The sequence below is a fragment of the Lissotriton vulgaris genome, chromosome 6 (assembly GCF_964263255.1).
Source record: "Lissotriton vulgaris chromosome 6, aLisVul1.2, whole genome shotgun sequence".
Taxonomy (NCBI): domain Eukaryota; kingdom Metazoa; phylum Chordata; class Amphibia; order Caudata; family Salamandridae; genus Lissotriton; species Lissotriton vulgaris.
This window is the reverse complement of record NC_141694.1, coordinates 1,601,575,009-1,601,599,002: the sequence shown is the minus strand read 5'-3', so window position 1 is coordinate 1,601,599,002 and position 23,994 is coordinate 1,601,575,009.

Sequence of the window (23,994 nt, the reverse complement as noted above, 5' to 3'; positions counted from 1 at the left end):
TCCGTCCATCACCACCCCCTTTTGTACCGCTTTGTTCGCCATAAGTTGGCAGGATATGCTCAGACATGAGTTCCTTGCTCACTTTGCCACTGGATTCAAGCAAGCCTGGCTGAAGACGGCTGGAATGCCAGAAACCGGTCCTAGGAATCTTGTTTCCGGTCTAGGGAAGGCATGGCTTGGCAGTTTGGGCTGGACTGTTCCCATGAGGCACAGGGTCAGACTGATTTGCATATGGCCATGTCTGAACTGGGGTGGTAGAGTGGGCTAAAGAAGGGCGATGGATTAAACCCAGATCTGTTAACTGGGTGTGAGTGTTTGATTGGTTCAGATGCTCCGTCCATCACCACCCCCTTTTTTACCGCTTTGTTTGCCATAAGTTGGCAGGGTATGCTCAGACGTGAGTCCCTTGCTCACTTTGCCACTGGATTCAAGCAAGCCTGGTTGAAGACGGCTGGAATGCCTGAAACCGGTCCTAGGAAGCTTGTTTCCGGTGCAGGGAAGGCATGGCTTGGCAGTTCGGGAAGAACTGTTCCCATGAGGCACAGGGTCAGACTGATTCGCATACGGCCATATCTGAACTGGGGTGGCAGAGTGGGCTAAAGAACGGTGATGGATTAAACCCAGATCTGTTGACTGGGTGTGAGTGCTTGATTGGTTCGGATGCTCCGTCCATCACCACCCCCTTTTATACCGCTTTGTTTGCCATAATTTGGCAGGGTATGCTCAGACGTGAGTCCCTTGCTCACTTTGCCACTGGATTCAAGCAAGCCTGGCTGAAGACGGCTGGAATGCTAGAAACCGGACCTAGGAAGCTTGTTTCCGGTCCAGGGAAGGCATGGCTTGGCAGTTCGGGCTGGACTGTTCCCATGAGGCACAGGGTCTGACTGATTTGCATATGGCCATGTCTGAACTGGGGTGGCAGAGTGGGCTAAAGAACGGTGATGGATTAAACCCAGATCTGTTGACTGGGTGTGAGTGTTTGATTGGTTTAGATGCTCCGTCCATCACCACCCCCTTTTGTACCGCTTTGTTCGCCATAAGTTGGCAGGGTATGCTCAGACATGAGTCCCTTAATCACTTTGCCACTGGATTCAAGCAAGCCTGGCTGAAGACGGCTGGAATGCAAGAAACCGGTCCAAGGAAGCTTGTTTCTGGTCCAGGGATGGCATGGCTTGACAGTTCGGGCTGGACTGTTCGCATGAGGCACAGGGTCAGACTGATTTGCATATGGCCATGTCTGAACTGGGGTGGCAGAGTGGGCTAAAGAACGGTGATGGATTAAACCCAGGTCTGTTGAATGGTTGTGAGTGTTTGATTGGTTCAGATGCTTCGTCCATCACCACCCCCTTTTATACCGCTTTGTTCGCCATAATTTGTCAGGGTATGCTCAGACGGGAGTCCCTTGCTCACGTTGCCACTGGATTCAAGCAAGCCTGCCTGAAGAGGGCTGGATTGCCAGAAACCGGTCCTAGGAAGCTTGTTCCAGTCCAGGGAAGGCATGGCTTGGCAGTTCGGGCTGGACTGTTGCTATGAGGCACAGGGTCAGACTGATTTGCATATGGCCATGTCTGAACTGGGGTGGCAGAGTGGGCTAAAGAACGGTGATGGATTAAACCCAGATCTGTTGACTGGGTGTGAGTCTTTGATTGGTTCAGATGCTCCGTCCATCACCACCCCCTTTTGTACCGCTTTGTTCGCCATAAGTTGGCAGGGTATGCTCAGACGTGAGTCTCTTGCTCACTTTGCCACTGGGTTCAAGCAAGCCTGGCTTAAGACGGCTGGAATGCCAGAAACCTGTCCTAAGAAGCTTGTTTCCGGTCCAGGGAAGGCATGGCTTGGCAGTTCGGGCTGGACTGTTCCCATGAGGCACAGGGTCAGACTGATTTGCATATGGCCATGTCTGATCTGGGGTGGTAGAGTGGACTAAAGAACTTTGATGGATTAAACCCAGATCTGTTGACTGGGTGTGAGTGTTTGATAGGTTCAGATGCTCCGTCCATCACCACCCCCTTTTATACCGCTTTGTTTTCCATAAGTTGGCAGGGTATGCTCAGATGTGAGTCCCTTGCTCACTTTGCCACTGGATTCAAGCAAGCCTGGCTGAACACGGATGGAATGCCAAAAAACGGCCCTAGGAAGCTTGTTTCCGGTTCAGGGAAGGCATGGCATGGGAGTTCGGGCTGGACTGTTCCCATGAGGCACAGGGTCAGACTGATTTGCATATGGCCATGTCTGAACTAGGGTGGCAGAGTAGGCTAAAGAACGATGATGGATTAAACCCAGATCTGTTGACCGGGTGTAAGTGTTTGATTGGTTCAGATGATCCGTCCATCACCACCCCCTTTTGTACCGCTTTGTTAGCCATAAGTTGGCAGGGTATGCTCAAACGTGAGTCCCTTGCTCACTTCGCCACTGGATTCAAGCAAGCCTGGATGAAGACGGCTGAAATGCCAGAAACCGGTGCTAGGAAGCTTGTTTCCGGTCCAGGGAAGGCATGGCTTGGTAGTTTGGGCTGGACTGTTCCCATGAGGCACAGGGTTAGACTGATTTGCATATGGCAATGTCGGAACTGGGGTGGCAGAGTGGGCTAAAGAACGGTGATGGATTAAACCCAGATCTGTTCACTGGGTGTGAGTTTTTGATTGGTTCAGATGCTCCGTCCATCACCACCCCCTTTTGTACCGCTTTGATTGCCATAATTTGGCAGGGTATGCTCAGACGTGAGTCCCTTGCTCACTTTGACACTGGATTCAAGCAAGCCTGGCTGAAGACGGCTGGAATGCCAGAAACCGGTCCTAGGAAGCTCGTTTCCAGCCCAGGGAAGGCATGGCTTGGCAGTTCGGGCTGGACTGTTGACATGAGGCACAGGGTTAAACTGATTTGCATATGGCCATGTCTGAACTGGGGTGGCAAATTGGGCTAAAGAACGGTGATGGATTAAACCCACATCTGTTGACTGGGTGTGAGTGTTTGATTGGTTCAGATGCTCCATCCATCACCACCCCCTTTTGTTCCGCTTTGTTCGCCATAAGTTGTCAGGGTATGCTCAGACGTGAGTCCCTTGCTCACTTTGCCACTGGATTCAAGCAAGCCTGGCTGAAAACGGCTGGAATGCCAAAAACCAGTCCTAGGAAGCCTTGTTTCCGGTCCAGGGAAGGCATGGCTTGGCAGTTTGGGCTGGACTGTTCCCATGAGGCACAGGGTCAGACTGATTTGCATATGGCCATGTCTGAACTGGGGTGGCAGAGTGGGCTAAAGAACGGGGATGGATTAAACCCAGATCTGTTGACTGGATGTGAGTGTTTGATTGGTTCAGATGCTCCGTCCATCACCACCCCCTTTTGTACCACTTTGTTCGCCATAATTTGGCAGGGTATGCTCAGACGTGAGTCCCTTGCTCACTTTGCCACTGGATTCAAGCAAGCCAGGCTGAAGACGGCTGGAAAGCCAGAAACTGGCCCTAGAAAGCTTGTTTCCAGTCCAGGGAAGGCATGGCTTTGCAGTTAGGGTGGACTGTTGCCATGAGGCACAGGGTCAGTCTGATTTGCATATGGCCATGTCTGAACTGTGGTGGCAGAGTGGACTAAAGAACGGTGATGGATTAAACCCAGATCTGTTGACTGGGTGTGAGTGTTTGATTGGTTCAGATGCTCCGTCCATCACCACCCCCTTTTGTACCGCTTTGTTCGCCATAAGTTGGCAGTGTATGCTCAGACGTGAGTACATTGCTCACTTTGCCACTGGATTCAAGCAAGCCTGGCTGAAGATGGCTGGAATGCCAGAAACCGGTCCTAGGAAGCTTGTTTCCGGTCCAGGGAAGGCATGGCTTCTCAGTTCCGGCTGGACTGTTCCCATGAGGCACAGGGTCAGACTGGTTTTGCATATGGCCATGTCTGAACTGGGGTGGCAGAGTGAGCTAAAGAACGGGGATGGATTAAACCCAGATCTGTTGACTGGGTGTGAGGGTTTGATTGGTTCAGATGCTCTGTCCATCACCACCCCCTTTTGTACCGTTTGTTCACCATAAGTTGGCAGGGTATGCTCAGACATGAGTCCCTTGCTCACTTTGCTACTGGGTTCAAGTGAGCCTGGCTGCAGACGGCTGGAATGCCAGAAACCGGTGCTAAGAAACTTGTTTCCGGTCCAGGGAAGGCATGGCTTGGAAGTTCTGGCTGGACTGTTCCCATGAGGCACAGGGTCAGACTGATTTGCATATGGCCATGTCTGATCTGGGGTGGTAAATGGGCTAAAGAACTGTGATGGATTAAACCCAGATCTGTTGACTGGGTGTGAGTCTTTGATTGGTTCAGATGCTCCGTCCATCACCACCCCCTTTTGTACCGCTTTGTTTTCGATAAGTTGGCAGGGTACGCTCCGACGTGAGTCCGTTGCTCACTTTGTCACTGGGTTCAAGCAAGCCTGGCTGAAGACGGCTGGAATGCCCGAAACCGGTCCTAGGAAGCTTGTTTCCGGTGCAGGGAAGGCATGGCTTGGCAGTTCGGGAAGAACTGTTCCCATGAGGCACAGGGTCAGACTGATTCACATATGGCCATGTCTGAACTGGGGTGGCAGAGTGGGCTAAAGAACGGTGATGGATTAAACCCACATCTGTTGACTGGGTGTGAGTGTTTGATTGGTTCAGATGCTCCGTCCATCACCACCCCCTTTTGTACCGCTTTGTTTGCCATAATTTGGCAGGGTATGCTCAGACGTGAGTCCCTTGCTCACTTTGCCACTGGATTCAAGCAAGCCTGGCTGAAGACGGCTGGAATGCCAGAAACCGGACCTAGGAAGCTTGTTTCCGGTCCAGGGAAGGCATGGCTTGGCAGTTCGGGCTGGACTGTTCCCATGAGGCACAGGGTCAGACTGATTTGCATATGGCCATGTCTGAACTGGGGTGGCAGAGTGGGCTAAAGATCGGTGATGGATTAAACACAGATCTGTTGAATGGGTGTGAGTGTTTGATTGGTTCAGATGCTCCGTCCATCACCACCCCCTTTTATACCGCTTTGTTCGCCATAATTTGTCAGGGTATGCTCAGACGTGAGTCCCTTGCTCACGTTGCCACTGGATTCAAGCAAGCCTGGCTGAAGAGGGCTGGAATGCCAGAAACCGGTCCTAGGAAGCTTGTTTCCAGTCCAGGGAAGGCTTGGCTTGGCAGTTCGGGCTGGACTGTTGCTATGAGGCACAGGGTCAGACTGATTTGCATATGGCCATGTCTGAACTGTGGTGGCAGAGTGGGCTAAAGAACGGTGATGGATTAAACCCAGATCTGTTGACTGGGTGTGAGTGTTTGATTGGTTCAGATGCTCCGTCCATCACCACCCCCTTCTGTACCGCTTTGTTCGACATAAGTTGGCAGTGTATGCTCAGACGTGAGTACCTTGCTCACTTTCCCACTGGATTCAAGCAAGATTGGCTGAAGACGGCTGGAATGCCAGAAACCGGTCCTAGGAAGCTTGTTTCCGGTCCAGGGAAAGCATGGCTTGGCAGTTCGGGCTGGACTGTTCCCATGAGGCACAGGGTCAGACTGATTTGCATATGGCCATGTCTGAACTTGGGTGGCAGAGTGAGCTAAAGAATGGTGATGGATTAAACCCAGAACTGTTGACTGGGTGTGAGTGTCTGATTGGTTCAGATGCTCCGTCCATCACCACCCCCTTTTGTACCGCTTTGTTCGCCATAAGTTGGCAGGGTATACTCAGACGTGAGTCTCTTGCTCACTTTGCCACTGGGTTCAAGCAAGCCTGGCTGAAGACGGCTGGAATGCCAGAAACCTGTCCTAAGAAGCTTGTTTCCGGTCCAGGGAAGGCATGGCTTGGCAGTTCGGGTTGGACTGTTCCCATGAGGCACAGGGTCGGATTGATTTGCATATGGCCATGTCTGATCTGGGGTGGTAGAGTGGGCTAAAGAACTTTGATGGATTAAACCCAGATCTGTTGACTGGGTGTGAGTTTTTGATAGGTTCAGATGCTCCGTCCATCACCACCCCCTTTTGTACCGCTTTGTTTTCCATAAGTTGGCAGGGTATGCTCAGATGTGAGTCCCTTGCTCACTTTGCCACTGGATTCAAGCAAGCCTGGCTGAAGACGGATGGAATGCCAAAAACCGGTCCTAGGAAGCTTGTTTCCGGTTCAGGGAAGGCATGGCATGGGAGTTCGGGCTGGACTGTTCCCATGAGGCACAGGGTCAGACTGATTTGCATATGGCCATGTCTGAACTAGGGTGGCAGTGTAGGCTAAAGAACGATGATGGATTAAACCCAGATCTATTGACTGGGTGTAAGTGTTTGATTGGTTCAGATGATCCGTCCATCACCACCCCCTTTTGTACCGCTTTGTTTGCCATAAGTTGGCAGGGTATGCTCAAACGTGAGTCCCTTGCTCACTTTGCCACTGGATTCAAGCAAGCCTGGATGAAGACGGCTGGAATGCCAGAAACCGGTGCTAGGAAGCTTGTTTCCGGTCCAGGGAAGCCATGGCTTGGTAGTTTGGGCTGGACTGTTCCCATGAGGAACAGGGTTAGACTGATTTGCATATGGCCATGTCGGAACTGGGGTGGCAGAGTGGGCTAAAGAACGGTGATGGATTAAACCCAGATCTGTTGACTGGGTGTGAGTGTTTGATTGGTTCAGATGCTCCGTCCATCACGACCCCCTTTTGTACCGCTTTGATCGCCATAATTTGGCAGGGTATGCTCAGACGTGAGTCCCTTGCTCACTTTGACACTGGATTCAAGCAAGCCTGGCTGAAGACGGCTGGAATGCAAGAAACCGGTCCTAGGAAGCTTGTTTCCAGCCCAGGGAAGGCATGGCTTGGCAGTTTGGGCTGGACTGTTGCCATGAGGCACAGGGTTAAACTGATTTGCATATGGCCATGTCTGAACTAGGGTGGCAGAGTGGGCTAAAGAACGGTGATGGATTAAACCTAGATCTGTTGACTGGGTGTGAGTGTTTGATTGGTTCAGATGCTCCGTCCATCACCACCCCCCTTTGTACCGCTTTGTTTGCCATAATTTGGCAGGGTATACTCAGACGTGAATCCCTTGCTCACTTTGCCACTGGATTCAAGCAAGCCAGGCTGAAGATGGCTGGAATGCAAGAAACTGGTCCTAGGAAGCTTGTTTCCAGTCCAGGGAAGGCATGGCTTTGCAGTTAGGGTGGACTTTTGTCATGAGGCACAGGGTCAGTCTGATTTGCATATGGCCATGTCTGAACTGTGGTGGCAGAGTGGACTAAAGAACGGTGATGGATTAAACCCTGGGTGTGAGTGTTTGATTGGTTCAGATGCTCCGTCCATCACCACCCCCTTTTGTACCGCTTTGTTCGCCATAAGTTGGCAGTGTATGCTCAGACGTGAGTACATTGCTCACTTTGCCACTGGATTCAAGCAAGCCTGGCTGAAGACGGCTGGAATGCCAGAAACCGGTCCTAGGAAGCTTGTTTCCGGTCCAGGGAAGGCGTGGCTTCTCAGTTCCGGCTGGACTGTTCCCATGAGGCAAAGGGTCAGACTGATTTGCATATGGCCATGTCTGAACTGGGGTGGCAGAGTGAGCTAAAGAACGGGGATGGATTAAACCAAGATCTGTTGACTGGGTGTGAGTGTTTGATTGGTTCAGATGCTCCGTCCATCACCACCCCCTTTTGTACCGCTTTGTTTGCCATAATTTGGCAGGGTATGCTCAGACGTGAGTACCTTGCTCACTTTGCCACTGGATTCAAGCAAGCCAGGCTGAAGATGGCTGGAATGCCAGAAACTGGTCCTAGGAAGCTTGTTTCCAATCCAGGGAAGGCATGGCTTTGCAGTTAGGGTGGAATGTTGTTGTGAGGCACAGGGTCAGTCTGATTTGCATATGGCCATGTCTGAACTGTGGTGGCAGAGTGGACTAAAGAACGGTGATGGATTAAACCCTGGGTGTGAGTGTTTGATTGGTTCAGATGCTCCGTCCATCACCACCCCCTTTTGTACCGCTTTGTTCGCCATAAGTTGGCAGTGTATGCTCAGACGTGAGTACATTGCTCACTTTGCCACTGGATTCAAGCAAGCCTGGCTGAAGATGGCTGGAATGCCAGAAACCGGTCCTAGGAAGCTTGTTTCCGGTCCAGGGAAGGCATGGCTTCTCAGTTCCGGCTGGACTGTTCCCATGAGGCACAGGGTCAGACTGATTTGCATATGGCCATGTCTGAACTGGGGTGGCAGAGTGAGCTAAAGAAGGGGGATGGATTAAACCCAGATCTGTTGACTGGGTGTGAGTGTTTGATTGGTTCAGATGCTCTGTCCATCACCACCCCCTTTTGTACTGCTTTGTTCACCATAAGTTGGCAGGGTATGCTCAGACATGAGTCCCTTGCTCACTTTGCCACTGGGTTCAAGCAAGCCTGGCTGAAGACGGCTGGAATGCCAGAAACCGGTCCTAAGAAGCTTGTTTCCGGTCCAGGGAAGGCATGGCTTGGCAGTTCGGGCTGGACTGTTCCCATGAGGCACAGGGTCAGACTGATTTGCATACGGCCATGTCTGATCTGGGGTGGTAAATGGGCTAAAGAACTGTGATGGATTAAACCCAGATCTGTTGACTGGGTGTGAGTCTTTGATTGGTTCAGATGCTCCAACCATCACCACCCCCTTTTGTACCGCTTTGTTTTCGATAAGTTGGCAGGGTATGCTCAGACGTGAGTCCGTTGCTCACTTTGCCACTGGGTTCAAGCAAGCCTGGCTGAAGACGGCTGGAATGCCAGAAACCGGTCCAAGGAAGCTTTTTTCTGGTCCAGAGAAGGCATGGCTTGGCAGTTCGGGCTGGACTGTTCCCATGAGGCACAGGGTTAGACTGATTTGCATATGGTCATGTCTGAACTGGGGTCGCAGCCCCCAATTGGAACCGCTAAACAATTCATACACTGTGGGAAAACCACAACCTTATTTAAGCGAGGCGTCACAACACAGGTTCGAAGTAAAATTCTATTTATGAGGCTGACCACGCTTGGAATAGCAGACTTCAATCCTGCTTGGGCTTATAGAGGGGACTCCAAAATCTGTAGGCTGTGTACCTACACAAGGGAATCCTGGCTGCATCTTCTCTGCTGCTGTCCTCATCTCAACAACGAACGCCGACGATTGTTGCGTCCGATTTGCCTCAATCAGAACATAACAACATGTTCGGAAGCATCGGCCTTGTGCCTGTCAACCACCAACATAATGACTTTAGCAAGACCAGCGAAATTTGTTCATCAAATCGGGCTAGCCCTAAAAGCCAATAACGAGAGCATTCTAACACTTGGGAAGCCCACTGCAAAGGCCATTGATTGAAGCTGAAGCGATCTCATTAGCTAGTATCATCGACAGTGCCATTTGCACGTCCCCCAAAGAACGAAACACCTGCGGCAAAAACTAACTCCAGGCATATAAGGCCGGGAAAAGCCCAGTTCAATGGGCCCTAGCAAGGGGCTGATTGATATTTTTATTGCATTTCTTTTAAACTGTTCTTAATCAGTACTGGACTATACACTTTTGATAAGTAAAGAAGTTTATAATTACTGTTCTATGTACTTTTTCCTTTTACTGTAAAGATTTAATTAATTGTACAGTTAATAAAACTTCAAAACTGGTCATGTCTGAACTGGGGTGGCAGAGTGGGCTAAAGAACGGTGATGGATTAAACCCAGATCTGTTGACTGGGTGTGAGTGTTTGATTGGTTCAGATGCTCCGTCCATCACCAAGCCCTTTTGTACCGCTTTGTTCGCCATAAGTTGGCAGGGTATGGTCAGACATGAGTCCCTTGCTCACTTTGCCACTGGATTCAAGCAAGCCTGGCTGAAGACGGCTGGAATGCCAGAAACCTGTCCTAGGAAGCTTGTTTGCGGTCTAGGGAAGGCATGGCTTGGCAGTTCGGGCTGGACTGTTCCCATGAGGCACAGGGTCAGACTGATTTGCATATGGCCATGTCTGAACTGGGGTGGCAGAGTGGGCTAAAGAACGGTGATGGATTAAAGACAGATCTGTTGACTGGGTGTGAGTGTTTGATTGGTTCAGATGCTCCGTCCATCACCACCCCCCTTTGTACCGCTTTGTTCGCCATAAGTTGGCAGGGTATGCTCAGATGTGAGTCCCTTGCTCACTTTGCCACTGGATTCAAGCAAGCCGGGCTGAAGACGGCTGGAATGCCAGAAACCGGTCCTCGGAAGCTTGTTTCCGGTCCAGTGAAGACATGGCTTAGCAGTTCGGACTGGACTGTTCCCATGAGGCACAGGGTCAGACTGATTTGCATATGGCCATGTCTGAACTGGGGTGGCAGAGTGAGCTAAAGAACTGGGATGGATTAAACCCAGATCTGTTGACTGGGTGTGAGTGTTTGATTGGTTCAGATGCGCTGTCCATCGCCACCCCCTTTTGTACCGCTTTGTTTGCCATAAGTTGGCAGGGTATGCTCAGACGTGTGTCCCTTGCTCACTTTGCCACTGGATTCAAGCAAGGATGGCTGAAGACGGCTGGAACGCCAGAAACCGGTGCTAGGAAGCTTGTTTCCGGTCCAGGGAAGGCATGGCTTGGCAGTTTGGGCTGGACTGTTCCCATGAGGCACAGGGTTAGACTGATTTGCATATGGTCATGTCTGAACTGGGGTCGCAGCCCCCAATTGGAACCGCTAAACAATTCATACACTGTGGGAAAAGCACAAACTTATTTAAGTGAGGCGTCACAACACAGGTTCGAAGTAAAATTCTATTTATGAGGCTGACCACGCTTGGAATAGCAGACTTCAATCCTGCGTGGGCTTATAGAGGGGACTCCAAAATCTGTAGGCTGTGTACCTACACAAGGGAATCCTGGCTGCATCTTCTCTGCTGCTGTCCTCATCTCAACAACGAACGCCGACGATTGTTGCGTCCGATTTGCCTCAATCAGAACATAACAACATGTTCGGAAGCATCGGCCTTGTGCCTGTCAACCACCAACATAATGACTTTAGCAAGATCAGCGAAATTTGTTCATCAAATCGGGCTAGCCCTAAAAGCCAATAACGAGAGCATTCTAACACTTGGGAAGCCCACTGCAAAGGCCATTGATTGAAGCTGAAGCGATCTCATTAGCTAGTATCATCGACAGTGCCATTTGCACGTCCCCCAAAGAACGAAACACCCGCGGCAAAAACTAACTCCAGGCATATAAGGCCGGGAAAAGCCCAGTTCAATGGGCCCTAGCAAGGGGCTGATTGATATTTTTATTGCATTTCTTTTAAACTGTTCTTAATCAGTACTGGACTATACACTTTTGATAAGTAAAGAAGTTTATAATTACTGTTCTATGTACTTTTTCCTTTTACTGTAAAGATTTAATTAATTGTACAGTTAATAAAACTTCAAAACTGGTCATGTCTGAACTGGGGTGGCAGAGTGGGCTAAAGAACGGTGATGGATTAAACCCAGATCTGTTGACTAGGTGTGAGTGTTTGATTGGTTCAGATGCTCCGTCCATCACCAAGCCCTTTTGTACCGCTTTGTTCGCCATAAGTTGGCAGGGTATGGTCAGACATGAGTCCCTTGCTCACTTTGCCACTGGATTCAAGCAAGCCTGGCTGAAGACGGCTGGAATGCCAGAAACCTGTCCTAGGAAGCTTGTTTGCGGTCTAGGGAAGGCATGGCTTGGCAGTTCGGGCTGGACTGTTCCCACGAGGCACAGGGTCAGACTGATTTGCATATGGCCATGTCTGAACTGGGGTGGCAGAGTGGGCTAAAGAACGGTGATGGATTAAACACAGATCTGTTGACTGGGTGTGAGTGTTTGATTGGTTCAGATGCTCTGTCTATCACCACCCCCTTTTGTACCAGTTTGGGCTGGATGGCACTGAATTCTTTCATGTTGAATCTAATTTTTTAGTTAAAAACAACCTTGACTAGGAGGTATTTGCTGGTCCTGATAAACACCCAATTCCAGGGTGTGGGTGTTTACTGAGTCATGTATGTTTATTATATTTTCCTTCAGTATTTGAAATATCAAAGAGTTCCATGCTGCATCCGTTCCTGTGAATCTATATTGCGGTATAGAAGAACTTGCCTGGTCATTTTTTTTATATGAAATGAAAATTTGAATTTCATTCTAGTAGCACAATTATTGCACATTGCCTTTAAGTATCTTTTTTGGCTCCCATCTCCCATCGCATGTCTTTAGAAATACGGGGGCAGATTTATAACTGGCGCATCTCCAGGGATGCGCCAGTTATTTTGCGCCGCTGCTCCGCCACCCATGGTGCGCCGCATCTACAATGCGGCTCACCATGGGGCAAAAACGGCACAGATGCGTGATGCATCTGTGCCGTAAAGGTGGCGCATTGCTGGAGTTGCTTCGCAAGCGCGACGCAGCTCCAGCAAGGCTTGGGGTGCCTCATCTTTACAATGCTGCATCAAGACCTACACCTGCGTCAAGCAGGCGCAGGGTTTTGACGCAGCATTGGCCTCAAAGTGACTGAGTGAAACTTATAGATTTTACTCAGCCACTTTTGCGAGGCGCACCTGCCCCGGAACGCCCACCCTGCGCCGGAACGCCAACAAGTGGCGCAGGGCTTTACAACGTGACGCATCTGCTTAGATGCGTCACGTTGTAAATGGGTGTAGGGATGCGCCACGTTTACGCCGCAGTCGCGTGACGCAAACGTGGCGCATTCCCAACATAAATCTGCCCTATGGAATCTAAAAAAGACTTTTGCAGCCTCTGAAATGATAAAGATAAAGAATGAAGGTGTGGCACAGCCATGGTTCATATAAAAATCACAGACCAATTATTGTATCCTCCTGAGCTATCATATACCAATGTGGTTAACTTTTTTTTAACCTAGAATGATGATGAAATGCATGCCTGAAACACAAGCCTGCAGGCATGATGCCCATGCGCACTGAATACGTCTGCCTGGACCACTCTCCTGATATGATTAAATTGTCTAATCATGTTTCATTTGTTTACAGTTGCCCTCTCGTGGACAAAGGGGCGGCGCTCATTTGCCAGACACAAATGGCTCTCTATCACAATGAGACCCAAGACTCCGATATGAAAACTCACATGTTATTGTCATTTTACTAATGTTTTCCATTTTTATGCTGGCAGTGATCAAGTTACAATAAATGGGAGGTGCGATCGATTCTAATACAATTATGCTGTGCAGAGCTTTCACATACAGGCGTATGCAGAGCGACAGTGGAATAACAAATGGAGATTGCAAAAACATTGATTTTCGAATACCAGTCTCTTCCATGTGGTTTTTAAAAAATTATGTTGTTGCTAAATAACTTATATACTTTAAAGCTATATGATATTGCGATTCTACTCTAAAATAAAGTAAGGGTGTCGGAAGGCTGAGAACATTCGCGGTTGGCTGCAGTTCTAGGGGATTCACTAAATTCGGAAAGAAAAAAGTCTTTGAACATGCCAGTTCCATTAAGTTTCAGTGTTGGATTGGTTTTTCAAATAAACACTATGAAAAACTTAAAAACGCGTAATGCTAATGTTCGGTTTCCATTTTTGTGTGCTATACTTCCTGTATTATTTAGATATTGTAGGAGTAATCATTTTTAAGGTTTCTGTCCTGAACACCGTAGGATGCGCACACCAGAAACTCTTAATGCATGAATAGTAGGTGCTGTACTTTCTCATCTGGCTCGCACTACTTTGATTTACTTTGGGAGTAAGTTGACTCACTTGGGAGTTGGGTTTTTCCAAGTGACCGGCCAATACTGTATTCGGACAGGCCTAGGCCTAGTGAGAAATATTACAGAAAAAGGCTCAATGCTGCTCTTTCATTGATGGGGGGCGCCCTTTATAGAAGCACTTCTACTGTCGAACCTCTCAGTTCACAATAGGGGCTTAGGGGGCAGCCATTCAGGGAGGTATGCTTCCCTCCCCCGGGCGAGCTGTGCAAGTGGTGCAGTCCAGGTGACTGAAGGGGAAACGGAAAAAAAACTTACCTGCATCACGCCACAGCTTGCCAGCCCTCATAGCCCACGCCGCCACCGCCAAGAGTCACCTTACCTGCTGTTTGGACGCGCCGCCGCTCCGGGACTACGAATCCCGGCAGCCTATGCGGCGGCGCGCGTTGTGACACCGCGAGGGCGCCAGGGGAGGCGCACAAAAGCGCCGCAGGACCGGCGGAGCGCTGGGAAACGGAAAAAAAACTTACCTGCATCACGCCACAGCTTGCCAGCCCTCATAGCCCACGCCGCCACCGCCGAGAGTCACCTTACCTGCTGTTTGGACGCGCCGCCGCTCCGGGACTACAAATCCCGGCAGCCTACGCGGCGGCGCGCGTTGTGACACCGCGAGGGCGCCAGGGGAGGCGCACAAAAGCGCCGCAGGACTGGCGGAGCGCTGGGAAACGGAAAAAAAACTTACCTGCATCACGCCACAGCTTGCCAGCCCTCATAGCCCACGCCGCCACCGCCGAGAGTCACCTTACCTGCTGTTTGGACGCGCCGCCGCTCCGGGACTACGAATCCCGGCAGCCTACGCGGCGGCGCGCGTTGTGACACCGCGAGGGCGCCAGGGGAGGCGCACAAAAGCGCCGCAGGACCGGCGGAGCGCTGGGAAACGGAAAAAAAACTTACCTGCATCACGCCACAGCTTGCCAGCCCTCATAGCCCACGCCGCCACCGCCGAGAGTCACCTTACCTGCTGTTTGGACGCGCCGCCGCTCCGGGACTACGAATCCCGGCAGCCTAAGCGGCGGCGCGCGTTGTGACACCGCGAGGGCGCCAGGGGAGGAACACAAAAGCGCCGCAGGACCAGCTTCGCGGGACGCGAGCGGGACGCCCGGGGCGAAGCCCGGGCAAAGGGCGGGCCCTCTACGGCCCTCATCGGCACGAGGAGGCAGGGCAGGGCCAGAAACTCTACAGGACTACATTCAAGTAAGCTATATCGTTGCACTTAAAACACTTTAAGTCCCTGAAATCTTAAAACGTTGTCTGTGACTACATTGTAAAAGTATGCCTGCAAAATCGAAGGAAGCCCCACAGAAGACCCTTGATAATTATTTAGTTCATAGGGGCGTAGAGGAAGCAAGATGGCGGTGTAGAGTCGCCACGGAGAGGACGCTCCTGCAGGAACCCCTGACCCTCGACTTTACTGTTGGCTGACGGCTGAGAAAAATGCTGCGGTAATTATCGCAACTACAACTACAACCCGACGCTTTGGCACTGTCACTGAGAAACTCTTTTTTGTGACCGCCGGCGAAGGAACAGAAGGAATAGAAGGTATAGGGAAACTGCTTGCCGAACGTAATCAGCTGAGAAGTTACACGGCATCATCGGCGTCATCGGCAACAAAAGTTTCCAGCGTTAAGAAAGCGCTAAGAAAGTTATAAGCTGAACATACCATACGGGAGGCGAAGTCTAGTCCGCTTGGGGTGATTTGAGGCCAGCGGCACCCGTAGCAGCACCCGCAGCAGCACCCGCGGCAACAGCAGTGTGCTCGAAGAAGAGGAGGAGCCGGCGTGTGCTCTGAGCTCCGACGGACAGACAGCTGTGGAAGCTGCAGAAGCTATGCCGGAGGGGGGAAAGAAATGAGTAATCCCTGTTTTGGAGGGGTCCACGCTTAGAGAGCGACAGAGTGACAGAGTAATTGCCTTAGCTGGTCTCCCCGGCAGTTCACGGGGAAATTGAATTTTTTTTTTTTTTTTTTTACACGGACTGTTTATCTTAGCTGCTGAAAAGGACTACACTGCTGCCAGGAACCGGCTTCGAGGCTCTTGGGCTTTGTTTGGCTTTGTTTGGATACAAAAACATAAAAAACAGGAGACGTATCAGGGTCTTTTGCCCTGGGGCCAGTAACTACGTTGTTTCTGTTCTTGAAAATATTGATATACTGTTTCGATGGCCCCCCCCAAAAATACCAAGAGCAAGACAACCAGGGGCACTCCCTTGGAAGATGGAGTGGATGAGGGGAGCTCTCCGATATTTAAACCAATTTCACCAGCAGTGGTCGCAAGAGTGCCCCGCAACATGGATAAACACACTGGTAAGCAGCCAGCTATTCAGCTTTCTTTAAAAACCCCTATTAAAGTTAACACCGCTGCTATAACTACTACTAAAAATAAGGACAAAGGAAAAGACAAAAATGAAGCAACAGCTGATAATAACTCTGATAAATCCATTGATAATTCAGCTAAAGATTCTAAAGGGGCACTGGATATGGTGGGTGTGAGTGCTGCACATAAGGTGGTTAGCGCAAATAACGCTGGGCACAATGAGATCATCGTGGTGGATGCTCTTACTACAGATGACGTTGCTGCTGTTACCAAACCTCCTCTTACGTTTCCTCAACCCTTACCAGTTTTAGGTCTGACCCCAGCTGATGAGAGAAGTTCTGATCAATGCAATGGCGCTGTTGTAAATGATATTATTGATAACGAGATATTTCTAGAAGCTAGCTCTGACGATGCGGAATACGAGGAGTTGGCGGAGACTGGAGACATTGAGGGGGGAGGAGATTTAGGCGAGGACATAGAACATACTTCTGTGCAATTAAAGGCTATTAGATCCACTGCTCTTAAAAAAAGGGGGAAGGCAAAAATAAAAGCTAAGAAAGGAGGGAGAAATATGAATCCTGCAACTTTATTAAATACACTAATACCAACTATCAGCGGAGGGAAGCTGTTTACAGACCAGAGCCCACTGAGTAAGTGGTTCCAAGCTCAAAAAAAAGAGATCAGAAACCTGTCATCAAACCTATCAGGAAGTAATTCTACGGCAGGGGAGAGCCTTGAAGACAACTCAATAAACTCACAAGTTACCCCGATTGAGAGTATCTCTTTACCAAACACGGATGCAAATAAAGACTTGGGATCTCTGCTGCCGCCTCCTATAATTGATCCTATAACTCATCCATCTGCTTCTGTGAATATACTACCTACTGACAGCACTACAGATGACAATATTGCTACTGTCAGGGGCACTCAGAATGATAAATCTTTTGCACTGACCTCCCCCCATTGTGGGTCAGTAGTAACACCTATTATCCCTATCTCCCCTCCATCGGCCTCTGTTAGTACTAATGTTACATCTTTGGATTTAATCCTAAAAACATTAATGGATCACCGTCAAGAGGTACAAGAAAACTTTCGACAACTACGAGAAGACAATACTAAAATCCACAGCTCGCTCCAGGAAGTTACTAATAAATTGTCAGGTGTAACAAAAGAAATTGAGGAATTACAGCAAAGAGTTGTCACAACAGAGGAAACCCTCGCTACTACTACGGCTTCATCAAATCGTCATAATGAAGAAATAGGGGTTCTGCAGAACAAAGTTGAGGATTTGGAAAATCGACAAAGGAGGCAGAACCTAAGACTCTTTGGGATACCTGAAGGATCTGAGGGAGCTGATGCAAGGGCTTATATGGTAAAAATTCTACAGAGGGCATTCCCGGACTTGTCAGACTGGGACTGGGATTCACAGCTCCAGCGGGTACATAGACTTCCAATTATTCCCAGAACTAAGGAGAGCAAATATCCACGGCCCTTCCTAATTTACTTTGGAAACTATTTGTTGCGACAAGCAGTCTCAATGAAAGCAAGACCCAGCACCCCAGTGACAATTGATAATGTAACCTTCTTTGTTAAATCTGATCTTAGCAAGGTTACTATGGACAAAAGATGGGAGCTACGTAAATTGATTGACGCTTTTAAGTCGCATGGAGCAATGGCTTATCTACAAGAACCTGCTCGCCTCAAAGTCATTAAGTCTGGACACAGTTATTTTTTTCATGACGTTAAAGAGGCGGAGCTTTTTCTTTCAAAAATGGATTTAAAAACTCAATAATGGGATCAAATGAAACGGAGATAAAAAAAAAAAAAAAATACATTAGATTAACCTGCTATGGTTGCTATTGCCGTTTATAACTGATTAGGGCAATTTTCCTTTTTTCGGGTTTTTTTTTTTTTTACTTTTTTGGGCCAACAGCCTTTTTGTATGAAAGAAATAGAGAGGGCTCGGGTTCCTGTGGTATCCTCTCTGGTTAGCTGCCCTTCAAGCGGCAGCAGAAGATAGAGGGAGGCTTCCGGGTAGGTACAGGGGGGAGGGAAGTAGCGGGGTTAGGGGTAGTTTGGGTAGGAGAGTGGGAGGGAGAAGAAGGGGAGGGAGGAGGGTTGGGTGGAGTTCTGGGTTGGGGGGGAAAAAAAGGGGAGAAAACTTTTTTTTTTTGCAGGAAGGCAGAATTGTTCAAATGTTTACAACTCAGATTTGTTTGTATTAATAGTATGTTTAGTGCAGAGGACAGACAACTGTATGATTATAGGAAATGTCCAAAATTAGATTTCTAGTTTGGAATGTTGCTGGCCTCAATAACAAACAGAAAAGAAAATTAGTACAAGAGGAGTTGGACATGTATAAGCCTCATTTAGTATTTATGTCTGAAACTCACATTAGTTACCAAGATAGAAAACTATTGTCTCAAATGGGCTATGATTTGGTTGTTTGCTCCTCTTTAGGAGCTTCGATTCGTGGAGTTGCTATACTTAAACAGAAAGGTTTACCGATGGAAATTATTAAAACTGTTTCTGATGTACGGGGTAGATGGGCGATTGCGCAAGTTCAATTGGAAATTAAGAAATTTGTTCTGTGTTTGATTTATGGGCCTAATATTGATGAGCCGAAATTGTATGAGCAGCTAAACATCGAGCTATTGGAGTGGGAGGGGGAAATTTTGGTAATGGGTGATTTCAATTGCGCAATGGACTATAAAATAGACACTACTGGTTTAGGTAGTGCTAAGAGGATGCGTAAGGTTAGGGCAGCTATTACGGAACTGGGCAGAATCCACAATTTAAAAGATATATGGCGCTCAAAATATCCAAAATTAGCTGGTTTCACTTATTATTCTGCGCCTCATCGATCTTGCTCTAGAATTGATATGGTATGGGCTTCTGATCATATAATAGAAAATTGCACTATAGAACTATGCCCGAGGGTGACCTCGGATCACAACCCGATATTAATGGAACTTAGAATTACTGACCAAAGTCCGGGTGCTCGACTTTTTACATTTCCAAGGTATTTGTTTAGTGACTCACAGTTTGTTTTACTTTTAAAGGAACATATTAAAGAATATATAGAATTAAATATCAACACTGCTCAAATAAATACAGTCTGGGATGCTTGTAAGTGCACCATTAGGGGCTTTGCCCAACAGTATATTTATAGGAAAAATGCTGAAAGTCGTAGAGAAACTAACATAACTATTTCTAATATTTTGCGGGTAGAGCAACAGTTAGCAGAAGCTGTCATTCAAAAAACATCAAATATTGAACTATTAAGGATGGAGCTGCTAAAATTACAATCTACCGTCAAAAAGTCATTAAGAGAACGGTATAGTGCTAAAATCCATAAATATAAATTGGCTCAATATGAGGGAGGGGACAGAATTGGCAAAGTTCTTGCATACAAAGTTGCGGATAAGAAAGCTAGAACCAGGATTAAACAAATTAAAGGCACTGATCTATACAATTATGAACAAACAGACCAGATCCTTGACCAATTTACTAAATACTATCGCAAACTATACACACCTGATAATGTCCCCACTACTGCTAAAATTCTTGAGTATCTTGACAAGTATATGCCCACACCTATAGACACTCAAGCTGTGCATCAGCTTAACTCCAAAATAACCATGTCTGAAATAAATGAAGCAACATTCGCCCTACCCTCTGGCAAAGTGGCAGGTGAGGATAGCTTGCCTATAGAGCTATACAAAGTATGCGCACAAGAGCTACTCCCTCTTCTGGAAACAGTGATGGACTCTATAACCGAGACTAGAATGGCTCCTACGTCTTGGAAAATTGCAAAAATAGTTTTCTTTTTAAAGAAAAATAAACCCCCGGAAGAATGCGGCTCTTATCGGCCGATTTCTTTGATCAATTCAGACGTAAAAATATTTGCCAAAATCTTGGCTAAACGTTTAGCCCCCATAATGCCAGTTTTAGTTAATTCTCAGCAACACGGCTTTGTGACCGGGAGAGATACCACAGCCCATGTAAATATGGCAATCACTGCCTTTGATGTTGCTTCAACTACTCTCACCCCACTCGGGATGGTGATGTTAGATGCGGAAAAGGCATTCGACCGAGTGGGGTGGGAGTACTTGTGGGAGGTGTTGAAGAGGATTGGTATTGTGGGCCCTTATTTTGATTGGATATGCTCACTCTATGATGCACCTCGGGCAAAGATTAGCTACGGTAGAACGGAGTCACCTACGTTTTTGATAGAGAGGGGAACAAGGCAAGGTTGCCCTCTGTCCCCTCTACTTTTTGCGATATCTTTGGAGCCTTTTTTAAATGCATTAACAGCTCAGGATAGTATCACACCTGCACAACACGGGGGTAGAAATCTGAAGATAACTGCCTATGCAGATGATATCGCAATATATACTACCGATTTGGCTACAGCAATTCCGGCAATAATACAAGAGGCTGAAAACTTCGGAGATGTGTCTGGCTATAAACTAAACGTAAGCAAGACACAAGTTATTGCTAATCACAAACCTTCGGAACCAATACTGGGTTTATGCCAAAGCGCAACTTACCTTGGAATTAAGTTGGCAGCCAATATAGAAAAGGTGATAACTTTGAATTATGACTCCATGTTAAAGGAAATCACATCACTTCTAAAAAAATGGCACACGATTCCGCTTAGCCTCGTGGGGCGAATCAACTTAATTAAAATGAAGATTTTGCCCAAGCTTCTGTATTTATTTAGATCAATCCCTTTACAAATTAACAAACTTTTCTTTAAGAAACTAGAAGGCATTTGTAGCAATTTTGTGTGGGGCTATAAAAAAGCTCGGAGATCTATCAAATTATTGAAGCTGCCTATTGAAAAGGGAGGCTTGATGTTTCCTGATTTTAGATTATATTATTTTGCTACTTTTTTTTTACGTATTCGAAGCTTGCTGAAAAAAGATAGTTCCCTATTCTACCACCATTACATGCTGGGACCTGACTGCAACCAATTCTTATTTCGTGCACACGATCCTAATTATTTTAAAAGAGTTAAATTCAAGACAGCGAGACATATCAAGAAAATCTGGGACCAAATTATGACTTTAGAAAGAATTTCTTACTATAATGCCGAGCTTAGACTGTGGGGCAATCCTGGGCTACCTGGTATTTTTTCAGATGGTGTAGGGAAGATATGGGCTATGCATGGAATTACTACTCTGGGAGACCTTTATGGCCCAAATGGTTTGTTAGATTTTGGCATACTTAGGCTTATATTTCAATTAAATGAAGACATGTATTTTAAATATATTCAAATCAGGGACTTTTTACTTCGTAAGATGAGGATTGTAGAAGTATCACACTCGGACACTTTAATATGTCTCTATTCAGATAAAGTTAAATCACTTATAAGCCTAAGCTATGGCTATCTGACTGCAAATAAACGGGATGACTGTGGGAATCTAGCGGCTAAATGGTCGACTAGACTAGGAGTCAATATTAACCCTAAACAGATCTCAGCCTCATTATGTCAAATAAACCGGGTTGTTCAATCCTCAAATTTGAGGCTCCAGCAATATCGAACAGTAACCCAGCTATACTATACTCCACAGAGAATAGCTAGTTGGACATGTGGTAACCAGACTAATGATCGTACTAAATGTCCGAAATGCGATATGGATGCAGCTGGCATCGAACATATGCTGGTTTTATGTCCGAAGCTATCTATATTTTGGAAAGGAATAACTGATGCTTTGCTGAAGAAAAAAATTAATACTCCGCCGTTATCGCCACAACTGATCTTACTTGATATTCAAGACAACCATAGTCAATGTAGGGATTTATTAACAATTGTATATGCTTGTGCAAGGCTAGTCATAGCCAGATCCTGGATCTTAAAAGATCCTCCAAGTGTAATGGAATGGTGGAGCTTGATAAACGAAATTAATGTTATGGAACTTTCCTTAGCAAGACTTAGAGGACCGAATGCCTTGAAAAAGAAAGAAAAAATTTGGGGAACCTTCGCTTGCTTTGAACTATAATCATGTTTACAGGCCAGTGTTAAATCCATTGTTCTAATTATGGTTTTCTGAAAAGCATTTTTATATTGGTTTATCCCCTGCTTTAGCTGTTAAATGAAAGTTTGTATATAATTTTTTTGTTCTGAATGATGATGTTCTTCCTGCAATAATAAAAAAATTTAAAAAAAAAAAAAAAAGATAATTATTTAGTTCAGACAGTCAGGAAAATCAATATGCAAAGGAGAGACTCTCTTGGTCTAAGTCAATCCCCAGACCTTCGCTGTCTGTCACCTACTGCTTCCACTATGATTGATGACACTATTCTGCAAGAAACTAGCCAGGAGAATGTAATTAGCGGCCCCATTCTCCTGGATGAAAGCAGTGTACCAGATAATGCAGTTATGGCTAACGAGACCACTAACATACAGGCTGTGGTTGATAGTGACATTGACACTGACTGTGACCAAGAGACACATGCACAAGCTGCACCCAAGGAGATGACACCAAAAGGGCGTGCAACAAGGCCAAGACGCTTATGCACCAAGATTCCTCCAAAGTTGAGTGGCTCGCGTTTAGGGGCAAGAAAGAAAAGGGTCACCACTCCAAAGACTAAACAAGTAAACGTTGTGGAGGATAATCAGAGTCATATCTTCGAGGATGCTTTTTTTGATAGGATCTCCGACTTTCTTGAACAAAAAATCAATGCCATTGTTAAACCCTTAATATCTAAATTAGACAAATTGCATGCAGAGGTCAAGAGGCTGGGTGGCTTAAGTACTAAGGTCGTAGATGGGGTGGAAAATATCACTAAGATAGTCACTATCCTGCCCAACAACATAGGGGGAGATGTGATTAACGAAGTCTTTCAGGATAATGAAGGGAATCAGTTACCTGTTGACAATTCATTGCCCCAGCCATTAATACCTCTGTCTATCATCCCTGATGGCCCTCTTTTGGTTACCATCCCAACAGATGCTCTTCCTGTTGGACCACCCCCAGCATCGACCCAAACTACGGTCCCCCACCAATTTTTAGTTGAGGCCACCCCAGTGGTTTTGGTGCTTGCAAATGTACCCCCTCTGGAAGGGGGAACAGTTGAAAGTCCTACCTCTCTTACTAGCAAGGCTCTGCATTGGCTAACCAACAACATGCGGTTAGCCCCAGGGGGGAAACATCATTTGGCAAATGCTATCAAGTCTGCGACCAGGGTCCCTTGGCTGGGAAACCGCCCGAAAAAGTTTAAGGGGGACTGTGTGGCAGTGACCCTCTCGAACCAAGATGTTCTTCCTAACATCCTGGCCAATCTATTCCCCCCACAACGCAGAAAAGGCACTGTTGTTCCCCTAACTTTGAAGTTTTTTTATGGGGAGCAACAAAATGTCACGTATCCAAGGACTCCAGCGTTGGGGTGGGATAGACCCTGGGACTTCAATCCCAGACAAGGGCAGGATACAAGGCATAATTCTGTAGCCCAATATCCCCTTTTAGCACAGCAAAACTCTTTTGTTGAACCTCTCCAGTTATTTAACCGCTACGCCCCATTGTCCTTCATGGATCAGAATGATTGACTCGCTCCTATAGAAGATACTAACAATGAGGATTTTTTACCTGTTTCTTTTTCTGCCCCTGTACATCTACATCTAAAAATTAAAAATAACAGGGAGTGTAGTATCCTGAGCTGGAACATCGCTGGTATTAGCTCTAAAATTAGTAATAAGAACTGGCTAGAAATGGTTAGCTCTCACGACATTCTTGTATTCCAGGAGACTTGGGAGACGTCCGACGGATTTGCTCTAGACGGCTTTTCCCAGTTCTCTGTACCTGCTGTTTCTAGCACATCTGGAAGGGCAAAGGGAGGCTTGGCTATATATATTTCCTTGAACGTCCAGGGAAAGCCAAGACAAATTAACTCTAACTCAACAAATATACTAGCAGTTGAATTAACTACTTTTAACTCACAGCCTATCTTATTAGTTAATTTTTATAATTCTCCTGTCAGTCAATTGC